At 38.3% G+C, this 21,150-nt stretch overlaps 1 long non-coding RNA gene across 2 annotated transcripts in view; it reads right to left on the bottom strand.

Moving 5' to 3' along the window:
* The window catches only part of LOC149918193 (uncharacterized), a 43,643-nt gene that overhangs the window by 22,066 nt on the left and 427 nt on the right, over nt 1-21,150 (bottom strand). For both annotated transcript variants that reach the window (XR_016466092.1, XR_016466093.1), the window contains exons 2-3: nt 19,938-20,079; nt 15,226-15,287 (exon numbers count right to left, since the gene is read on the bottom strand). This is a non-coding gene — a long non-coding RNA (uncharacterized LOC149918193). The remainder of the gene's footprint in view (nt 1-15,225; nt 15,288-19,937; nt 20,080-21,150) is intronic.

Here is a 21,150-nt window from a genome sequence, read left to right as displayed (position 1 = left end):
TGATTATCTAGGAAACTTGATGTTACACACTAAGTAGAAACAGTATTCAACATGAAGACCACAAGACAATCTCTATTTTCAAAGCAAATTTTTGTCTTTTTCTCCCCAGTAATTTTTTTCAATGATGCTGCAAAATGATGGCATTTCTTCTCAACCTTGCTATGCAGAACATTTAAAATCAGCTACCTTTTATGCCTCAAATACATGTGGATAAAGCTTGGGGAAGAAATAAATGTTTCTGTGTTAATTTCAGAGCAGTTCATTTGAGGCAACCAAAAAAAAAAAAAAAATCAAGTGACATCAACTGAGGTCACAAAAATTTGATAAATGAAGAAAGAACTGAGGTCTCACCCTACTTTATGAATTCGTTGATTTTACTTACCATTTAAATACACAAAAGACAATATACACAGAGGAACATGGAGTTAGCAGTACAAGATATGTAGCTTCAACAGATACATTAAGAATTTCCTACTTCAACATTCCATTGCAGTAAAACTCCTCTTTTTTAATAGTTAGGTACAATTCAAATGTGAAATACTTTCAAATACATACTCCAAAACAGCTTGTAAAGTTATTTCATAAGCTACTGTTTTGTAGAGCAGAGAACCAAAAAGTCAATATAAAACCAGTAATTCTAGTTCAGTGTTGTGAACAATGTATTTACGACATAGAATTTCAGTTTCAGTTGAAAAACATCCATGATACGGATCATGGACTTCTCTTACATGACAATGCAATGACTAAGCAAATGGCAACATGCTGGGAAAATAGTCTCTGCTACAGTTAGGCTGATTTATCACATTGCTTGTCTTACTCATTGTTAAGATCGCTTTTCAATTGTGGAAATTTCAGGCAGCCTCAAGCTTGGCAGACTTTAATAAGTATGTACTATCTCAATACAAAATCAAACTTCAAAGGACGACGTATTTTAAAAACATTCACAGAAATGCACAACATCAAAGGATATGCACTAGGAGTACGTAATACTAAAGTTTCCCATTTATATTATACTATTAATAAATATTAATTTCTAATGAACCAAGCCACTTCATTTTCAGAAGTTACATAGTAGTTTCCAAGAAATCTGTTTTCACATTTCTCCTAAGTCACCAAGAGTTAAAAAAAAAAAAAATTAAAATTAAAAATTGCAGATGGAATTCCACAATAACCCCAGTAATTAAAATTTTTATTTATTCCTTTGTAGACTAATAATCAGAGATGCCATCCATGCTTGAGAGGTGGGCCCATGAAGTTCAACAAAGCCAAGTGCAAGGGTTTTGAGTTGGGACAATCTCAAGTACAAATACAGGTTGGGTGGAGAATAGCTTAAGAGAAGCCCTGAAGAGAAGGATTTGGGAGTGCTGATTGGTGAGAGATTCAATATGAGCTAGCAGCATGCATTTGCAGCCCAGAAGGCCAACTGTATCCTGGGTTGCATCAAAAGAAGTGTGACCAGCAGGTTGAGAGAGTTGATTCTGTCCCTCTCCTCCGCTCTCATGAGACCCCACCTGAAGTACTGCATCCAGATCTGGAGCCTCCAACATAAGAAGGACATGGAGCTGCTGGAGCAAGTCCAGAGGAGGGCCATGAAGATGATCAGAGGGGTGGAGCACCTCTCCTTTGGGGACAGACTGAGAGAGCTAGGGCTTTTCAGCCTGCAGAAGTCTCCAGAGTGGCCTTATATCAGCTTTCCAGTACCTGAAGAGGGCTACAGGAAAGCTGGGGGTAACCTTTTACAAGGGCAGGTAGTGAAAGGATAAGGGGAAATAGTTTTAAACTGGAAGAAGATAGATTTAGACTAAATATCAGGAATAAATTCTTTACTGTGAGGGTGGTGAGACATGGGAACAGGCTGCCTGGTGAGGTTATGGATGCCCCCTCCCTGGAAGCATTCAAGGCCAGACTGGATGGGGATTTGAGAAAACTGGTCTAGAGGGCAGTATCCCTGCCTGCAACAGGGGGGTTGGAACTAGATGATCTTAAAGGTCCCTTCCAACCCAAATGATTCTACAATTCACGCAGATGATTTATACTCTTATGGTAGCAACTTTTTTAACCTGATTTATCCACTTGGCTAAGATGAACTTGTAATGAGTTTGTTTTATGAGAGTGAAAGAAGGTAGAGACAGAGACTGGGTTGATTTGGCCTATTCTTACCACACGTACAATCAATGAATATAGAGACGTTATAGCATAGCAGAGAGCTTGGCTACATAGCTGTTACACCAAAGCAGAAAACAGAAAAGATAGGGGCACTCACCCATATCCTGGGATTGCTTAGGAAAATCCAGTAGAGTGGATCTCCAGAAGAGATCCTTCCCCCCTGCTAGTCAGCTCTTAAATGGGTCTAGGAGAGGTGGAGCCAGACTCCACCTCTTCCGGCAGCACAGGTGAATTGCCTTCACCTGTGCTCCCATGGAGGACTCATTGCTTGCCTCAGGTAATCAATCAGAGGTTCGGGCTGTGATTCAGTAGTTCCCACACACCACATTTAACTACCAGTTACCCTTCTGATTCTTTTTTGATGTAAAAAGCTGTTGAGAATACCCTCTTTTCTGATATGATTTAAATTGACCCCACAATATTTCACTCCACAATGTTTTTATTATGCACATATCTTCAAAACAGCATTTTTTGAGATGCATTGGTATTAACAGCTGAGATGTTCTTTAATGATGATTCATATTCTACATAATGAGTTTTAGTACGCATCTGAGTTTGGTTTAGCACTCACAAAAATTCAACAAGTAGGAAGATCTGTAGCTAGTCTATCAGTGGAATGGCACAGATTTAACAGAGATCTAGCGCGTGTGCTGAAATAAAATCCAGTAGTAATATAACGTGACCCAAAGTGAAGTTCAATAATAAGAAAACAGTGTACTTATATTGACTTCAAATTCAGATAATGCTCAAATATCCCATTTTGAAAACACTACTTCATCTGTTACTGGGCTTCCTTTTTCCTAAGCAGTCACACAAAGTATAAGCAATGAATCTTTGGCTTCTTCTGTTTTACAAGTCCTCACCGATGTTCCACACAAGAACGATTTACAAAATACACTCATGAATCCAGTGGTCCACATACAGGCAAAAACTAATGCCTGTATGACTGATGATGCTTCAGCTGAATGTTCATCTAACATAGATGTACACTGGGACTGACACCTACCTAGCACTGACATCTACGGGAGCACCTGGGGTAGAATACAGCCCAGCAATTGTAAACAGATTAAGATGGTATTGATTATTAAGGTAAATTTCAGGCTATGACATGATCCAGTGATTTTTGCCTTATGAGTCAAACATAAACATTAAGAAGGGAATTGTCTTTACCAAGCATTTGTTCTTATACCCATTAAGAAGAATTGAAATATTTCTATAGATTTTCCATGGGCTTCAAAGGCAGTTTCTCTATACTGGCAGACTAGATAAAATGGAAGGTTACTTGAAAGCCAGAGAATGCTGTATAGTACTCAGTATCTGATGTACTTTGAAGATTGCATATGAAAAATGAATCCTCAGCACAGATAATTTCATATAAGCTTGTTTCTGTAAGATAGCTTACACAGCATCATGTACCTACAGCCTTTTCCTTCCCTTGCAAAGTCTAAGAGGTAATGTCTAAAACTATGGATTACAAGCAGGAAGCTTACACCTGTGAAGAGAAAGTAAGCCGTAACCACAAAGTGAAACCCATATTTAAGCCACACTGAAGTCCTCTTGGTATCTCATGAAGAGTAAGTCATTATCAGTTTCACTTTGCCATGGTTAAAATCTCAAGAGATTGAAGAAAAAAAAAAAAAAAAAAAGAAGAAGAAAAAAGAAAGCATGTTTACAACTATGACTGGGAAATTAGGTAACTCATCAACAACCACACTGTGGCACAAGCATCAGTCCAGTATTGCCAAGTCTACCACAATAAGAGATGAAAGTCAGCAAAATAAGAAATAGCACAAAATGAATTGACTGACTTAGCAAACATTAAGAACTGATGATATTAACGGTTATTATTCCATCCTTACCTTCTTAGCACAGAAGTGGTATTTAACTTATTAAAGTGCCCTATTAGATGATAAACCACAAATATCTTAAACTTTAAAAGAATTATTTGCTTTTTATTTGGTCTTTAGCCTTAAAAATATCTGCAAATGTATGAAATGCTAGCTAATACAAATAATTCTATATTGTAAAGCTAGGCTTTAAAAATGTATTTTAAGTTCTAGTTTTTTACATGGCTTCTGTGGTGCATGAGGAGAAGAATACTAGTACAGCTCCTTGATTTTCAGTGCTAGCCTGCACTGCTGCAAGCCTAAAATTTGACCAGGTAAATATAACTGCTAAAATCTGTGTGTGCGCGTGCTGGGGGGGAGGGGAGAGGGTGGAGTCAGAACCTGAACTGTAGCTTTCTGTTGCATGTAGCTGGCATAAAAATTACTTACTTCTAACAATATTTGACATTCCAGCATGACATAAATCTGGCTTTCAGATGCAACTGTTAAAAACTGTACCCCAACTTCAAATCTAAGCAGTCATTTTTCTAATAGTTATGGAATATAGATTTTTTTTTTGTAAGTTTTGTATATATTATATCTAGAACATTACTTGCGTCATTACTGTTTCAGTGTTGTTCTAGGTATAATGCATTTCCACGATGGGCTTTTGTGTACTGTGTGTCTTCCCTATTTCCTTAGAGTTTCATCCTGTTTCCTTTCACAACATATACTGCCATGGCATCATGCAGTGGGATATAATTTATGTTGCCATTGTCATCAGTCAGTGGTGGTGCTATGCATCGCATACATAAAATAGATAAAGACAGGCTGTTTCATCTTTATTATCAGTGCTACTCTCTCTCTCTCTCTCTCTCTCTCTCCCCCCCCCTCTCTCAACAGTCCCCTCCTGCTTAATTAAGTATGCCTTTAAAAAAAACTTACCTGTTTAAAATCATCTTGGCTTTGTTGTGCAGAATGTTTTTCTGATGAGTAAAATCACATCACATACAGCATCAAGAAACAGAATCTGTTGTAATCTGAGGCAAAGCAAATCTCCAGGATAGCTATCTTTCTGGCTAAGGTGCACTGATGATCAAGAACCATACTCTGGAGGTTCTTCAAGGACACATGCTTGGCCAACCACTACTGAAAAGACATGAGAGCTAGCATAAATATAGTCAGGCAGAATTTTGTTGCCTGAGTTTGGTGGGAGAAAAAATATACCACATTGCACAGTTTCTCTGTACAATAAGCACAATAAATACACCACACAAACTCACCCGTATCTCAACAAACCTACATGGTCACTTCTTACATCAGAGTCACACCAGAAGTGAAAAGCTTTAATGCCCTCCTTGGAAAACAGTTGTGATGCCACTGTTAGCCAATAGCTGGAAGTGATACATATTCTGTACTCCACAAAGCTCACATGACCAGTTAACCAGCTGGATTAGATAGAACCCAAACTGCAACAGCTCTCTCTGTATCTTCTTGTTTGTTACTGTAGTTGCAAAACCTGCTCAGAAGCATAGTGAAACTACATGGCAGTATTGAAGTGAACAGAAACCAATAACAGAAGGTAACATTAAGGCCTATATAAGAGAAAACCTTCTGAGGATGTTCAGAGGTGTTCAGAAATTCTTAGCATTGGAAAAAAAAATAACTCACTTCAAGCAAATCAAAGTATTTTGTGACACCAAATTAATTTTTTTTCTTTTTTTCTTCTTTTTTTTTAATCTAAAATGAATGAAAAATTGACTTTCAAATGGCAAACTAAGCAAAGATTTTCATTCACGCTTCTACTGAATGTCTACTCAATGAAAGCAGAGGGTTTCCAGTTTTTGCTTCTGGGATAAGATGCTTTAAAAGACCAAGAGCTGTTGTCTGTTCTCCTACACACAGTCCTTCCTTTAAATCTCCCATCAGGCAAGTAATATTAATGATCAAAAAAGTAAATTAAAATTCCATTTGCTGAACTCACAAAATTTAGTGTCATAGCAAAATTCATAATATTCTTTTAAAGTGGAGTCAATTATTACCAAGTAGAGCACCCCAAACAGTGACCATATCTACTTGCACTAGGCACCATACCCACTCACTCAGCATACAAGATACAGGAGTATCTGTAAATGTTTCCAGTGAAGCAGTCATGGGATACACACTTTGTGAGAACTCATCAACAAATCTTAAATAGATCGCAGTGCTTTCTTGCTACTTGCTCAACTCCTCATAAGCATAGTTTGACCCATGTAAGGTGTAGCTATGCACTGTGCATCAGAAGTCACTGGTACGGTATGCTTAATTTCATATGTTTATTATGCAACTTAAAAGCACTTCAGCAACTCCTGTCCGTAGTTCTCAATTGCAATTTACTACACAATCACCACATTAATACCACTTACACACTATTTCATAGACGTCTCGAGGTTTATATGATTATTTCACATCTAATTACAGTTTAAAGTTTTTGAGGGTTATTTCTAATCAGCATCTGCAGTGCAGCATGGGTTGCAAAATAATTCCTGAGTCACTATCAGCATCATGTCCTTACTCGTCCCGTAATGAAACCACAACTTTACAATTGTCTGACTGCTCTGCTGACTTGACCTGGTTTATTCCAGCACCTTTTGCCTCTGTGCCATCTGTTCGAGCAGAAAAGAAGTGAATGAACACCATTAGATACCTTCTGGTGGGTAAGGCATGAATCAAGATCTTGTGATAGCTCAAAGTATCATGCTTTGAAAATACACTGTCTTTTATAACTTATGAAAATATTCACAAGATTCTTATCACACAGTAAATAGAAACCAGCCTCTTAATAATGTTTCTCTTTTCCTGTACTTTAAAGACAACTAACTGTGCTGCACCTTACTCAAACAGAAGGAGATACATACAGCTGTCTTACATACTTTTTCCACATTTGTGCCTGGAAGCCTATATAGCAATATACAGTATTACTGCAGAACTTAGTGAATTCTTTATGCTACTTCAAGCTACTAAGTCCTGTGTCTAAATTAACACAAGCTTGAAGCCCAGAAGGCCAACTGTATACTGGGTTACATCAAAAGAAGTGTGACCAGGAGGTTAAGGAAGGTGATTCTGTTCCTCTCCTCTGCTCTCATGAGACCCCACCTGGAGTACTGCATCTAGATCTGGAGCCCCCAACACAAGAAGGACATGAAGCTGTGGGAGCAGGTCCAGAGGAGGGCCACGGAGATGATCAGAGTGCTGAAGCACCTCTCCTATGAAGAAAAGTTGAGGGAACTGGGATTGTTTAGCTTGGAGAAGAGAAGGCTCCAGGAAGACCTCATTGCAGCCTTCCAATATTTGAAAGGAGTGTATAAACAGGAGGGGCTACATCTGTTTACAAGGATTGATAATGATAGGACAAAGTGGGATGGTTTCAAACTAAGACAGGGGAGGTTTAGGTTAGATATTAGGAGGAAGTTTTTCACACAGAAGGTAGTGATGTGCTAAAACAGGTTGCCCAAGGAGGTTGTGGATGCCCCATCCCTGGAGGCATTCAAGGACAGGTTGAATGTAACTCAGGGCAGCCTGGTCTGGTGGTTGGCGGCCTTGCATGTAGCAGGGGGGTTGAAACTCGATTGTCTTTGAGGTCCTTTTCAACCCAGGCCACTCTATGATTCTGTATTTTCGTCTTTAAATATTATAATAAGCAGATGATAGCATACTGTAGCACAAGTTTTTAATGCTTTATCTGCTAAGATGCTGCAGTTATATACATTCATTCCCAGTGATCATCAGAAAACAGTTTTTTCCTCAATATTTTAAATGAAATTAAAAGACAACACTAGTATTCTAAAACATGGTGATGACAAGAAGGGAAGATAGAGGTAACCGACGAGGAAAAGAGAGATTTTTAAAAACCTGTTAGTCAGAGATAGGATTTAATCCAAGACAGAGTGCAAGGTGTGACACCATCTGATCACCCCTGTGATTGCCAATGGTTATGAAATTTAGCTGTTTATATGCATTTTTTTTTCATTTTGCTGAAAAATATACATATATATTTTAGTTTCAATTATATTATTAAAAATATAGCAATATTTTTAATTTCAGTGAAATACTGTTCATTTCATTGGGCTGACATTTATCTGTTTTGTTCCATGGCCAGAAAACGTCAATTACTTGTGCAGATTTAATGATGCTCATACCATTGAGCCAAGGCTGTCATATGAATACAACTACTGCCAGTCTTGACACAAACAAGTGCAAATCACTGCACAAATTCTTTGATGACTTGTCCTGACTTCTGTCACAGAGATGCCTAAGTCCTGTAGCTTCTCCTAATTCTCTGCCATCACATTTAAATTCTCCATGATTTATTATTCAATGCTTCCTGATTGTTGATCATATCTATCTCTTGATCCTATGGCAATCATTGCTTTTACAACAGGTGACATAAGCTGTCTCTGTCTCACCTGCCATCTTTGCTTCTCAATAATACACACATTGCCCCATGAAAGTCAGCCTTCTGATATGCACCTTTTAGCTGTGGAGATCACAATACCCTTGCATCTCGGTTACTATTTTGTTAGAACTCTGTTGTATCACAACTATTTGTAAATTACTGTACTGGAGAGAAATAAATAAATAAATAAACACAATCAAGTCGCTGACAGAACAAAAGCTCTGTCCCATATTGCCTTGCCGAAGACTAAGCTGCCCCTAAAACAGCAATATGTGGTTCCATTGGTAGAATATCACTTCTATCTATAATACAGCAGTCATCTTGTATATTTCTTGGTAAAATGTAAGAATTAAGCAAAAATAGGCAGCACAGTGGTGGAATGTAGCCAGCTAGTTTCCAAATGTGAAAGAGGCTGGAATCTGGGGAAATGTTCTTGAGCTTCATAGTTAGGTTAGCAAAGAGAAAATGAAAGAAGAATTTAGAGCAGAAAAAGTGCCAAAGCAGAAACAGAACTCTACTTTGAAAGCTCTACCCCTCCCCTTTCTTTTTTTCATTCCAACCACTAGGTGGCGCTTTCAAAAAGAATCAAATAACAAAAAATACCAGTCAAAGTCAATATGCCGGTACAGAGAGAAAGTGCAGCAAACAAACCTAGAAGCGTATCCTGTATGCCTTAGGCTACCAATCACAAGTTTCTGCTTTGACAAGGCCACACCGTGGTTCTGTGACAGAGAAAGGAAGTCTTAATACTCTTTGATATCAAAACAGTAATTGATATGACAACAGAGACTTGATGAAAAAAATGCATTAATAAAGATTCCTTGTTCTTATTTGCTCCCAATAAACAATACGGAGAGAAGAAAAACTGTTGCAGCCTCTGGGTAAGCAGATGTCCTCTTGAGAACATAGATGTATTACACTGAAAGTGACCCAAAGCCATCTCAGTTACCACCTGTCATATTCCCTCCAAGCATAACAGAAGATAACTGGGCTCAGTGGTCTGGGAAAAGACAAAATGCTGGTGTTTGTCCTTTTGAATAGATAAAAATAAAAAGAGCTTTACCATTCATTTCCATCATTTAGAACGTAATCAAATAAACAGATTGAAAAGTGGCCTTCTGAAAAATGTTGCATTTTGCTTAAAGCAACCACCCAAAAAAACCCTCCAACCAACCTTCAAAATTGTGGTATAGAACTCATCTGATTGAAAGATTCAAGCTATACTGCTTTGGTTCATGCTTTAATCAGGTAATGAATAGAGCATGGCACAGAAATAATAATAATAATTGCAGTCTTTGCACTGTCTTATTGTTTGTGTAAGCCTGTCCAACTGAGACTTCTTGCACTATACGCCCCTGGTTGCATTCCATTTGAAACAAAGGCATATTTCAGGGAAGTACCTCTCACAAAGACGTACTGATGAACCAGAAATCAGAATCCGGACAAATGACCATTTTACTTTAAACACAGCTCTATTGTTTCACTTTTTCTTCTGCTTGGGAATAAATGTTTCATTATTTAAAATAGAGGCTGAAAAGCAAATGGACTCCTCCCCTTTCTACAAGCAATCTCCCCCACTGCACTACAGAAATGCAATGGTTTCCATGACTCCCCTCTCACAGCATTACTATTATTTTTTTTTACTCTTGCCCTGAAATAAATTACTGTAGAGCTAAAAGAATAAGCAGCAACTTCATGCACCTGAGTGACTTAGACCCACACAACCCTTTACGTCTTGATATGCATACAGTGATTTCTGTGATCATTTGTTCATCATGCAGTAGTTTCAGTTTGACCTTCTACACCACCTAGATTTATCTCTTGGTCACATTTGCTGTTACCAGTGCCTTCATTTCCACCAACATCATCTTTGCTTTTGTTTGTTTGTTTGTTTTTATTCCACCTCTCAAATTGCCTCTACTGGAACAAGTTTCTTCAAAAATGCTTTTTTCACAGACATGAAATAAATCAAAGGGAGGAACCACTACTGTCTTCTCTCCAGCTTTTGCAGATTTCAAGATCTGATCTGAGTGATGAACATATTAATTTGGTCTTGAAGTACTGTCTTCCTGGGAACCATTCTGTTTATGTTCAGTGTAAAACCCTCTGCACCCGAGTTTACAGAATAGGCCCAAAACTTTGGTAGACGTGGAGGAATATTTGTGTGGTACATCCCAAAATCTACACTCAAACAAAGATGGAAAATATATAGATTAATAGCTACTCTAATGTTCTGTATTTTTTGAATCCAAAAAGATTCCTTCTACTAGTACAAAACGCAGCGGCAAGGAACATTATAGATAGATCATTATATCATTATAAACAACTGCCTCTTCGGTTCATCCTCCTAGAAGCAGAGTCCAGTTTACAGGTCTGTGTTCATACGACACAGGAGAACTGAACTTCTTCCACTTTGAAGAGAGAAAGCTTGGGACAGATCTTAAGCTATATAATGGAATGCCTTAAAGATTACTCTTTCTGGAGTATGGTGACAGTATGAGAGGCAATGGAGACAAAGATCAACACAGGAAAATCTGATTTGATATCTGGGGAAAAAAAATAAATGTGAAGTTGTTGTGATGAAAGAAGTCTAAAACTGGAAAAACTTTCCAGACAGACTGTGGAATCACCATCCTCAGAAGTGTCCAAAATTGAGGTGGACAGGCTCTCAGGTCCAACTCTAGTTTGAGCTGATTTGAGTGGGAGCTGGACTAGATCAACTCCTGGTGTTTCTTCCAACCTAAATTATTTTATCAAGGATCACTGTGTTAGTGGTCACAGCTACTCTAGATAACACAATCTCTAGAACTTTATTCTAAAACTTCTTCTGAGGCAACATTAAGCAGCAGACCTCTCTTCTGCAGGAAAAAAAAAAAAAAAAAAAAAAAAAAATTATGATCTCCAAGTATTAAGACCTAGATGTAAAATACTTCTATAATGGATTTCACTACACTTCTCCATTCATATGAATATAAAGCACACAAAGCAAAATATCTCAGAAGAGAATCCCCTAAGTTTCTCTCATTCTTAATATATTAATGGGATAACAGGAGAAACTAAAGTGTAACAAGTCGCTGTTACAAATATCACGTGCACTTTACACAGCCTTGGAATGAAACTATGAAGAATCAATTCCTCTTTGCAAAATCTTCAATATATTAATTCAAAGTTCTCAGAGAGTTTTAATATAAATGCGCCCAGTCACAGACAATAGCTTCAATTAAATCACTAAAGTTGCAGTCAAAGCCAGTGTCTTGCAGAAGAGCATTCATATGAGTAAGGCAACACATCGAATGCATGGTTATAAGACAGCATCAACACGACTGCAGAGGAGTTGGAGGATTTCTGCTGAGAAATGCTCCAACTGCTCTTTCTCCATCACAAGTTATGGTCCGTATCACTGTCAGCAGTCTTCTACTCATTCTGCTGTTCCTGCCCAATTTTAGTTTGCTTGGTAGTTCAGAAACAAAGAAGAGGTTGCATAGTAATAGACTATTTCTAAGCAGAGATAACAGTGCTGGGTAGAACATAATTTATTCCCTTGTTTTGCTCAAAGAGGAACAACGTAGAGGTCAGAGTTCCAGGTTCGAGACCTTAAGTACTTCAGATGTATAAACTAAGTTTTCACTGCATTCAAATCAAGGAAAAGAACAGCTACATCCATGACTTTAGAGAAAAGGGACAAAAAACAAAAACAAAAAACAAAAAAACCACAATTGATTTAGTAGGTTTATCAACAAGAAAACTGAGGTAACAGAGCCACCAAGATTTTTGATAATGTGATTTCAGCAATGCACAACTATGAAGATACAGGAAAGCAGCTGTAGTTTCACAAAAATCTTAAGTAGTAATCAGTGTAGAAAATGTAGACTCATGCTTGTCAGAAGTGATTAATGATTTTCTCCATAGGTCACAGATGCAAAGAAAATATAAACTAAGTACTTCCATACACTGACAACTATGTTTGACAATTTATTTGTGGAAGACAAGGAAGAAAAAATAAGCTGCAAAGTTTAATAGAAGACAAACTTTCCCCTGCAGGAGGAGGAGAACAGGAAGAAAGATATCTGGAAAACAAAAGCACAAAATATTTATTCAAAAAGGAATGTTCAGGTGGGGTTTTGAATGTTTCCAGAGAATTAGACCCCCAACCTTCCTGGGCAGCCTGTTTCAGGGTTCTTTTACCCTTGCTGTGAATAAACTTTTTTCTCATATTTACATGGAATCTCTTATGTTCCAGCTTGCACTCACTGCCCCTTGTCCTATCATTGGATGCCACTGAGAAGACAACGTAATTTAAATTGCATAGCGTGTGTTCCAAAATAGCTAGTTATAAAAACAAGATATAATCTTACTTGCACATAATTGGCACCTCTAAAACAGATTTTGATTGTGGAATTTTACACTATGGTTGCATTACTTACATGAACACAGAAGAAAACACACTATGATGCTTGCAGCCTGTAGACATTCCAAAGGAAGGGAGACTGATCACTGGTATAATAATGCAAAAAGGCTTTCACAGCACTCAGAATAGAGTCTGACAGAAAGATTTTTTTACCAGAGCTGCATAAAGTTAAGGAAGATGGCAAGTAGCTCATAGCAAGGACTACAACATGTAAAGATGAAATAGTGACAAGGAAATTGTCTAAAGATGCGTATTGCTTGAGAACCTGAAGAACAAAAAGGAATGACTTTCTGGAAAGTCTGCTTCTCTAGGCATAATACAAAACTGACTTCTGCTGAACTTAAAATGGTGCATGGCGGTGACTTCAGTAAAACATTCTGGAAGTTTATAATAGCATTCACAGGATGAAACACAAGTATACTAGTGAAGTATTTGGAATATGTAGCATGAAGATACAGCAGTGGCTACTCAAACATTGGGTAATTTCTTTTTAGTTTGTCATTGGTACACAGAGTGATTTTGGCACGTCTCCCACTAGACTCAGTGAAGGAGTTATAACAAGATTAACAGGCATTGCTAGTGAAGGCACGCAGCTGTCACAAGGAATTTAACACTAGAAGTGACTGACTTAAAACACTACAAAGCTGCTAAGATATACTTACGGCATTTGAAATACCACATATATTCTTCATGCTTTGTGGACTTCTTTATCAGTGACTGTATTTTATTACCTTAGCAGTTTTGATTCATCATATTGTTGAACTGTTTTATTTTGTATATCAGTTGCTGGAAATCACTGCCCTCTACCTTTCCTGGCTTCGTGTGCTAACAAGACACCGTATTTATATTAAATAATCACCTGGTGCTGGAGCTTGAACTCAGGATCTTTGCCCCGTACCCCCTACAAATGTCCTGACAAGAAGGTTGAAGAGCTCTATCGTGTTTATTTTCTCTCTCAAGTCTCTAATCAACACTCCAGGACTGAAATGGACCTCCTGAGTTAAGACTACTATCCTACTATTGCAGGAACTCAGTACTACAAATTATTCCAAAGACTTACGAAACTCATCTTAAAAACAGTATTTTTATAACAAATGGAAAAGGTAAAAAAAAAAAAAAAATTAGGGTCTTTACTAGTTTATCTAGTAAAACCTATAAGCATTCAGTTAGAGCACTGTCCTAGCAGATGGAAGATGTGTTCAGCCATTCATAGAAGTAGGACCTGAATTCTTCTCTAGAGGCTGTAAAATTGTTTAGCAAATTTTTCAGACAACTGCCGAGTGTCACCTTTAAAGACAAAGACGTAAGATCACTGAGCCCAATTCGGTTTTATTTATCTTATTACTCAAAACTGAACCAAAAAAAAAACCAAAAAAACCCAAACTACTCACCTTCATGACTCAAAGAGGAAATGTGGAACCCCATTTGAAGAAGATGAATAAGTATTTGTTTTGTCAGGCTTTTGCCATTCTATAATTAAGGCTATGAAAATCCATTTATAAAACAAATCTGAACACACACATGAACTGTATCACACACCCCTGACGATTATCCCCTTATCAAATGACCAACTATATCTCAACTCAATTTACGACTTCCCTGAGTCGTTACTGAGACATGTTAGCTCTATTCATTACTCTTGTCTTTCAGGTGCGGTAATAAGAGCAAACAAGATGCAAACAAGTTTTTGGGTCTAGTGTTTTCTTTAGAAGGTGTGGTAAGACAACGCTCTTTTTAGTGAGAAGCGTTGCAAGAACCAAAAAAAACTACTGCTGGACTAACATACTGGTTTGCTCTGATACCCTCCCCCCCCCACCACCAACAGAAAGACATTTTAGTAAAGCATATGAGAGCTATTAATTATTTTATTTATGGTCATAAGCTAGTAGTCTTTTCTATTTATAAGAGAAAATGACAGAAGCCACAGCTTATCATCATGTAAGATTATGTTATAACTCTATCAGCAAGCCTAATCAGTACTGAAGTCATATATCAAGGAAGTATAAATATAAAGCATATTCAGGTATCCTGTTGCATTGATTTACTCTGTCAGCATTCCGATTTGGAACTCAATATTACAATATGCAGTTAGCGTTAACCAAATTAATTTGGGTTCTGAAAAAGCAGGTTAGGAATAAAATTAGTACCAGCACCGTACTTTGCTGTGTATTTAGATAGCTTTTTCCCTATTTTTAAATCATATTTGCATCTTGTAGCCACTCCTTCATTTTTAACAAACTTATCAGATTAAGCCAGTCTCATCACGTAACGAGACTTCAAATGCAGAGTTTTGTAACATCTTTTGATATTTAAAATGGCAAAAGGTTATACTAACAGTATCTGTTATTTGTTCTCTTGCTAAAGCTTAAAAATAAAAATATAGCTCCTACCTTATTTTAAGGAGGGTAAGAATGGCTTCAGATGCTATTATTTGCACACACAGTTTGGAAACCTGAAAAATAACAAGTTACATTTGTAAACACTAACACATTTTAACAGCAATTAAAAACACACACTTTCAATCCATACAGATTGTTTGTAAGTTTACATGAATTAGATTGGTAAGTGATACAACAATCATTTGTCATTTCAAACTGCAGCTGAAGGATACTAATAGCTTTTTAGTTTTGGGCTCTAATTTCAATTCCCAAAGAATGAAAGAAGGAATCACAACTTGACTTAGAAGTTTATGGAAAGAAACGATAAATAAAAATGTGTATTATTTTTGATATACAGATTTTTTTAATGCATACTTAATTTCAATTTTAGAAAAGTCAGTAGAGCAAAAAAAAAAATGGACACAAAATTTGAACACCAACACCAATCTTGCTATTCTGTATTTTTTAAAATAGTGTTATTGCACTATTCAAGAGGAACCTGAGTACAATGACCTAGGAATAGTATTAAAAGACAAGAACGATATACAGAATTACGTATGTTTTGAACTGACTTCAGCAAGTAATGGCTGAACATAAAACAAACAAAGGAACAAAAACCTACTCACAATCAAGAAACATTTGCACAACACCCAGCCTCTCTACCTACAATTAGATTTCAGAATTAAATCCATTCTAACTAAATACTTCAAAGTTCTTAGAGATAAGCATGCAACTTAATTTTCTAAAGCTTACGTTCTGTAAAACTACATCTCCACTTACTAGAAGTACGAAAAACAAGTCATTAGATTTTGCAAGTACAATTTCATACACAGAACTTCATCAATACAAAGCTAACACAAAATAATTTTATTTGTGAATGCATATACTTTTAAGCTACTTCTCAGTATGCGTGAGCCAAGCTCCTCTAAGTCACTGCTCAGTTTCTGACAGTAAGGAGAAACCATTTCCTGTAATAAATTTCCTTATCTCACCCCTAGAATAAATGCTTACTGCACCTCAACAGTTGTAGTACAACCTGTGATGGTAGTTCATAGACACGTAGCTAGAAATATCCTTACCCCTCCCTTCCAAATGATATTGAAGCCATCTACCTCTACAATTTCCTTTGTTAAAAAGTAAGTTCAGCTGCTTGTTCAGAAGAACCTCCTTTCGTACCTTTAATCTATTTCAACACTTGTTACAGCAAGCATCACCTGGTTTTTGGATTATAGGATCTATTGAATAACAGCTGTGTATCTATCTACTTCCTTCAAAGTTTCATAAATCTTGACCATATGGTGCTCAGCTTTTTCCTTTCTAAAGAGTTTCAGCTTCCTTACTCTCTACTCATAAGGGGGCTGCTCTATCTCCTTAAACACTTAAAGTGCTCTTCCCTGTAACTTCGCTAGCCAAGTTGTGTCCTTTGTAACAAAGAACATAAAAATGATATTAATAGTTTTAAAAGGATTTTCTATGAAATTGTTCTTGTGTTATTGCCAAAAAGTAAATACTCAGAACAAAATCTCCTCAGAAAAGCTGAGAGCTTACTTAACTTTGTTTACAAATGATTCTTTCTTCCTCTAGTAAAGTTACTATTTAAGGAATAAAAACATATGTTTTGTAAACATACAGGCTGCGCAGAGAGAAACTACAACTGAATCACTGAAATTTCCACCAAATGAAACAATGCTGGATTTGTAGCAGTTAACTAGAAATTATTATTTCAACCACTATTCAGAAATGCACACAATTGCAGTAGTCACCTATAACAGTAGAATAAGCATCACTTTTGTGATAGTATCAATTATTTAGGACAATAAGGCCAACTGTTGCCTACAAAATTGCCTACAGTAAAGGCACTCTTCCACACACTTTTATTGTATTAATGTGCATCTCTGAAGAACGTCACAAGATGTGGCAAGTACATATGGAAGAGATGGTTGTCTGGAAACACTGCAATTAAATTAGATAATATGCATTTAAGATAATTAGATCCATCTGCCAAACTAGTAAAGGCAATAAAACTAAAAACCTTATTTAAATATATTGGTTGCTTATGATCTCATACCAATTAACAAGCAAAATTAGCTAAAGCTATCTTAGATGAGTTACATGGAAGGCTACACTTCTATTTTGCTTGCAGAAATCCTTAAAATGTGCACATATATAAGCAAAACAATCAAGGTACTAGGAAGAAATACCTAAAGAATTGCTTGGGAATCATCACAGTCTGCGAATCTAGGAAATTACTTTTACCAACAGACATGTGCAATTCAGGATAAAAGCAGCAGGGACATAACCTTTGATTTAAGGTGTATCTATCATCCAGTCTAATCAACTAGATGTGAAGATAAACAAATCTGCAATTAACAATTTTCATATTCTTATGAGAAAAATTCTAGTAGAAAGAAAACATAGTCTTGCAAACAGAGATCAGTGTTCTCCAACAGCTGCACTCTTATTTTCATCCAACAGAACCAAATTCTAAACCCCTCAGAGAAACACTTCATGTCAAGATTCATTCCTTGCTTCTTATTTATTAAAAACAACTTGAATTATGTAAATGTCCAACTTGTAAGCAAATTAAATATATTCCTTTCTTGAAAAGAGTATAAATGTGTCCCTTTGGGTAACAATGGAAGGTTATTCAGAAACAAAGTAATGTAAAACTTAATGAAAATTTTAAAAACTCCATAGTTTTTTGTGAATGTTCATTGTTTTAATATATATTTATTTAATTTTCCTAATAAGGAATTCTGAGATTCCAAAATGTTTCTAATAGAATTTCTGTGTTACATTCTAAAATTTACCGAATAACAAAAATTCCAGGTTTCAATATTGGGCTGTACCTTCTATTTATTTCCACTATATATTGCTATAAATATGCAGCACATGACAAATACACACATAAAACTGCATTAGACACACTTTCTATTCCCCAAACAATCTGAAACTCACATCTCTTTAGTGATAAAGCAAGTATATGGACATCACTAAAACGTTCATCCCAAAAAAAGTCAGGGAATAAGATTGGAGCTGTCATGTACAAGACATCAATATTCCAGATTGAAATACTACTTCATCTGCTAAGATCCCATAATTTGAGTTTCCAGGAGTGCCCAATATTTCTAAAAGAGATTAAATTGTGACAGATGAAACTTGTTTTCACATATTAATAATTATATTACAACTTATTTATTCTAGATTCAATTACTTTGTAAAATGATTGTTATGTGGAAATGAAGGTTTCATCTCAAACTGAACTGTATTGTTGTACTTAAAATTTTAATAGAAGGCAAGACAGTCTATGTTTAGTACTTCTTAGTCTTCTCTACCAGGAAAACCAATTACAGTCATTATTTGAGGTTGCTTTCCCTGGACAAGTCAAAGAAAAAAATTCAGAATAGGATTAGCTGCATGCAAAATACAGTAAATTGAAGATTCTGCTAACAGAACATTCAAACTTGAAGATAGTCTTCCAAGCCAGAAGTCAGCTGCTCTGAATGTAAGTACTATTGTAATATTATGTACTGAGCATTTCAGTACTTCCCTTAAACAAAAAAGATTGACTTTGAAATACAAAACTGTTCAACAGAACTTATGCACACAACTGGAGTCTAAGCAAAAGCAAATTTGCAGTAGTATGTAACTATAACAGGCAAAAACCAAACAGCGTCATGTTCTTTGATTTGAAATGCTTGGTAATGAGAGCTGGAATTCATGGGCACTATCGAACTTACAAAAACATTTCCATCTGAGAAACATCACTGCATAATAAATAACAAAATAGTTTTGCAATGCTGTGAAGAAACCATTAACTGTGAACACATTAATTTTCAACAAAATGTTTTAACTGCCCTATGGTGGTCTCTGGTCTGTTGAAGATGGGGAACTGGGAAATCAGAACCTAATAAAATTAAGGAACTCTGCCTTGCCTAAACAAAAACTTTCAGTATAATAGTGGTTCTGTGTGCTTGATTAAGGGACCTCTAACTTCAGATCCTGATTTGTAGAAGCTTGCACATACTTAACCTGAAAGCCAAGTGACACCATCATCTTGTAGCTAACATGCACTGAAACTTAATACCTCATTTAATCTCAATTAGATATCATATGGGACAAGAGATTTGAGAAAATTTGATTATTTGTTTTATACTTGGAAACTTCAAGATGTCTTAAAAGACTGTGATGAACATCATACGAAGGTGTAAGTGCCAAACAGACTGGACTAATAAACTAACCCTGCATTTTCTTTTGCAAGCCATCTTTACAAGAAAGGAGACCAATTTAAAGCTTATGTAGTTTTTTTTTTCTTTCTTTTTTTATCATGGCATTCTTTTAGCTTACCTAAAAAAGGATTATAAATATATAAATATAGCTTTCTTGCTTTGACTGATGAGACTTACAACTTCACTTTTATCAAAGAAGTAAATTGAACTCCTGTCAAACCACGAGGAGTTTCTGAACCGCTTTTTCCCTTAAAGTTCTTTATGAGAACTTCAATTGGAAGAAGATACTTAGATGTGATAAGTCTATAAAACATTTTTGGACTTAGAACTTGATCAGGACAAAAGTTTTGGTGTTGAAAGGTACATGGCAGATGGGGAAGTCCCGTTCTCTTAAATAATACTGTTCCTCCTTTCAGCTGCAAAACTACCCTTTTGAAAAGAGTTTAAAAAAAAAAATCAACACAAAAAACACAGCAATAATCACTGCAGAATTACCATTGGTATTTAAGCTTCGCCAGGTAATCACTCGGACGCCTCCTGGTAGTTTTTTCCCCAGGATGACAGACAACAAGAGATCAGACGGCACTACGTCACTTCAGTCAGCTTTCCCTCAGCAGGGATCACGAGCAGTCGAAAGCTGAACGCGCGGAGAAGAAAGGTATCACTCAAGTAGCTGGGATCAATTAGGCAACTGAGCTTAGCTCTAATGAACCGGGAAGTCAGGCTTGGGGAGCTCTGGAGCACTTGTGCGTTTTGATTTTAAACAAAGCCTGCTGGCAACGAAAAGGCAAGCAGGCATTAGGGCAGAGCACAGCCCTCGCAGTCACGACGTGCGGAGATGAGGCGTTCTGTTTCGCGCCTCGCCGATCCTCCACGCTTGGCAGCGCGCTCCCGCGCGCCAACGCCACGCCGCTCACCGCACCTCTCGCCCCTCAGCGCGCGGCTCCGCGCCCACCTCGCGCGGCCGCGGCCTCCCCCGCCTCCCGGCGGTGCCACCTCGGCGGCCTCCCCGCCGCGCCCGGACTGATTGGCGGAGCGCGGCCGGGTCCCACCCGCCAGAGGCGGGCACAGGGCACCTGCCCCGCCGGCGGCTCGTCGCCGTGCCGGGAGCCGGGCGGTGCATGGGGCGGGAGGGCGCTCGGGGAGCGGGACAGCGGTTCTCCGTACCGGCGAGGGGCAGGGCCGAGGGGCGGCCGCTCCCTGCGCGCCCGAGGGCATCTCCGGAGGGTCGACGGCGGCGCCGGTGCATGCGTCCGGCGGGCGGGCGGGCGCCGGGTCGGCAGCGCGGTGGGGCCGAGCGGGGGCGGAGGAAAGTGATGAGAAGTTGAGGGAGGACGGAGCGAGGGTGCCCTCTCCTCTCCTCGGCTCGCGCCGCAGGGGCAGCGCGGCAGGTGCAGCAGAGCCGGGGCTGAGGGGACAGGCGGGCCCGGCGCTCCCGGCGCCGCAGCGGAGGGGCTCCGGCGGGAGCAGGGCCTCACCTCAGGCCGGGCCGGACGGAGCCGCGCACCCCGCTCGGCTGAAGGGGAAGAGCTGCGGCGGAGCCCCGAGCGGCGGCTCGCCCCGGTCCTCGGCTTACTACCGGAGGCAGCGACGCGGAGAAACGGCCCCCGAGGAGAGAGCGGTGAGGGAGCTCGGGAACTGCCCGCGGGCAGCGGGAGGGGCCCGGCTCCGGCGGCCCCGAGGCGGAGGGCTCGCCGCCTGGGCGGGA

The sequence above is a fragment of the Phasianus colchicus genome, chromosome 4 (genome assembly GCF_987193195.1).
Source record: "Phasianus colchicus chromosome 4, bPhaCol1.hap1.1, whole genome shotgun sequence".
NCBI lineage: Eukaryota > Metazoa > Chordata > Aves > Galliformes > Phasianidae > Phasianus > Phasianus colchicus.
This window is presented reverse-complemented; position numbering and strand designations above follow the sequence as displayed.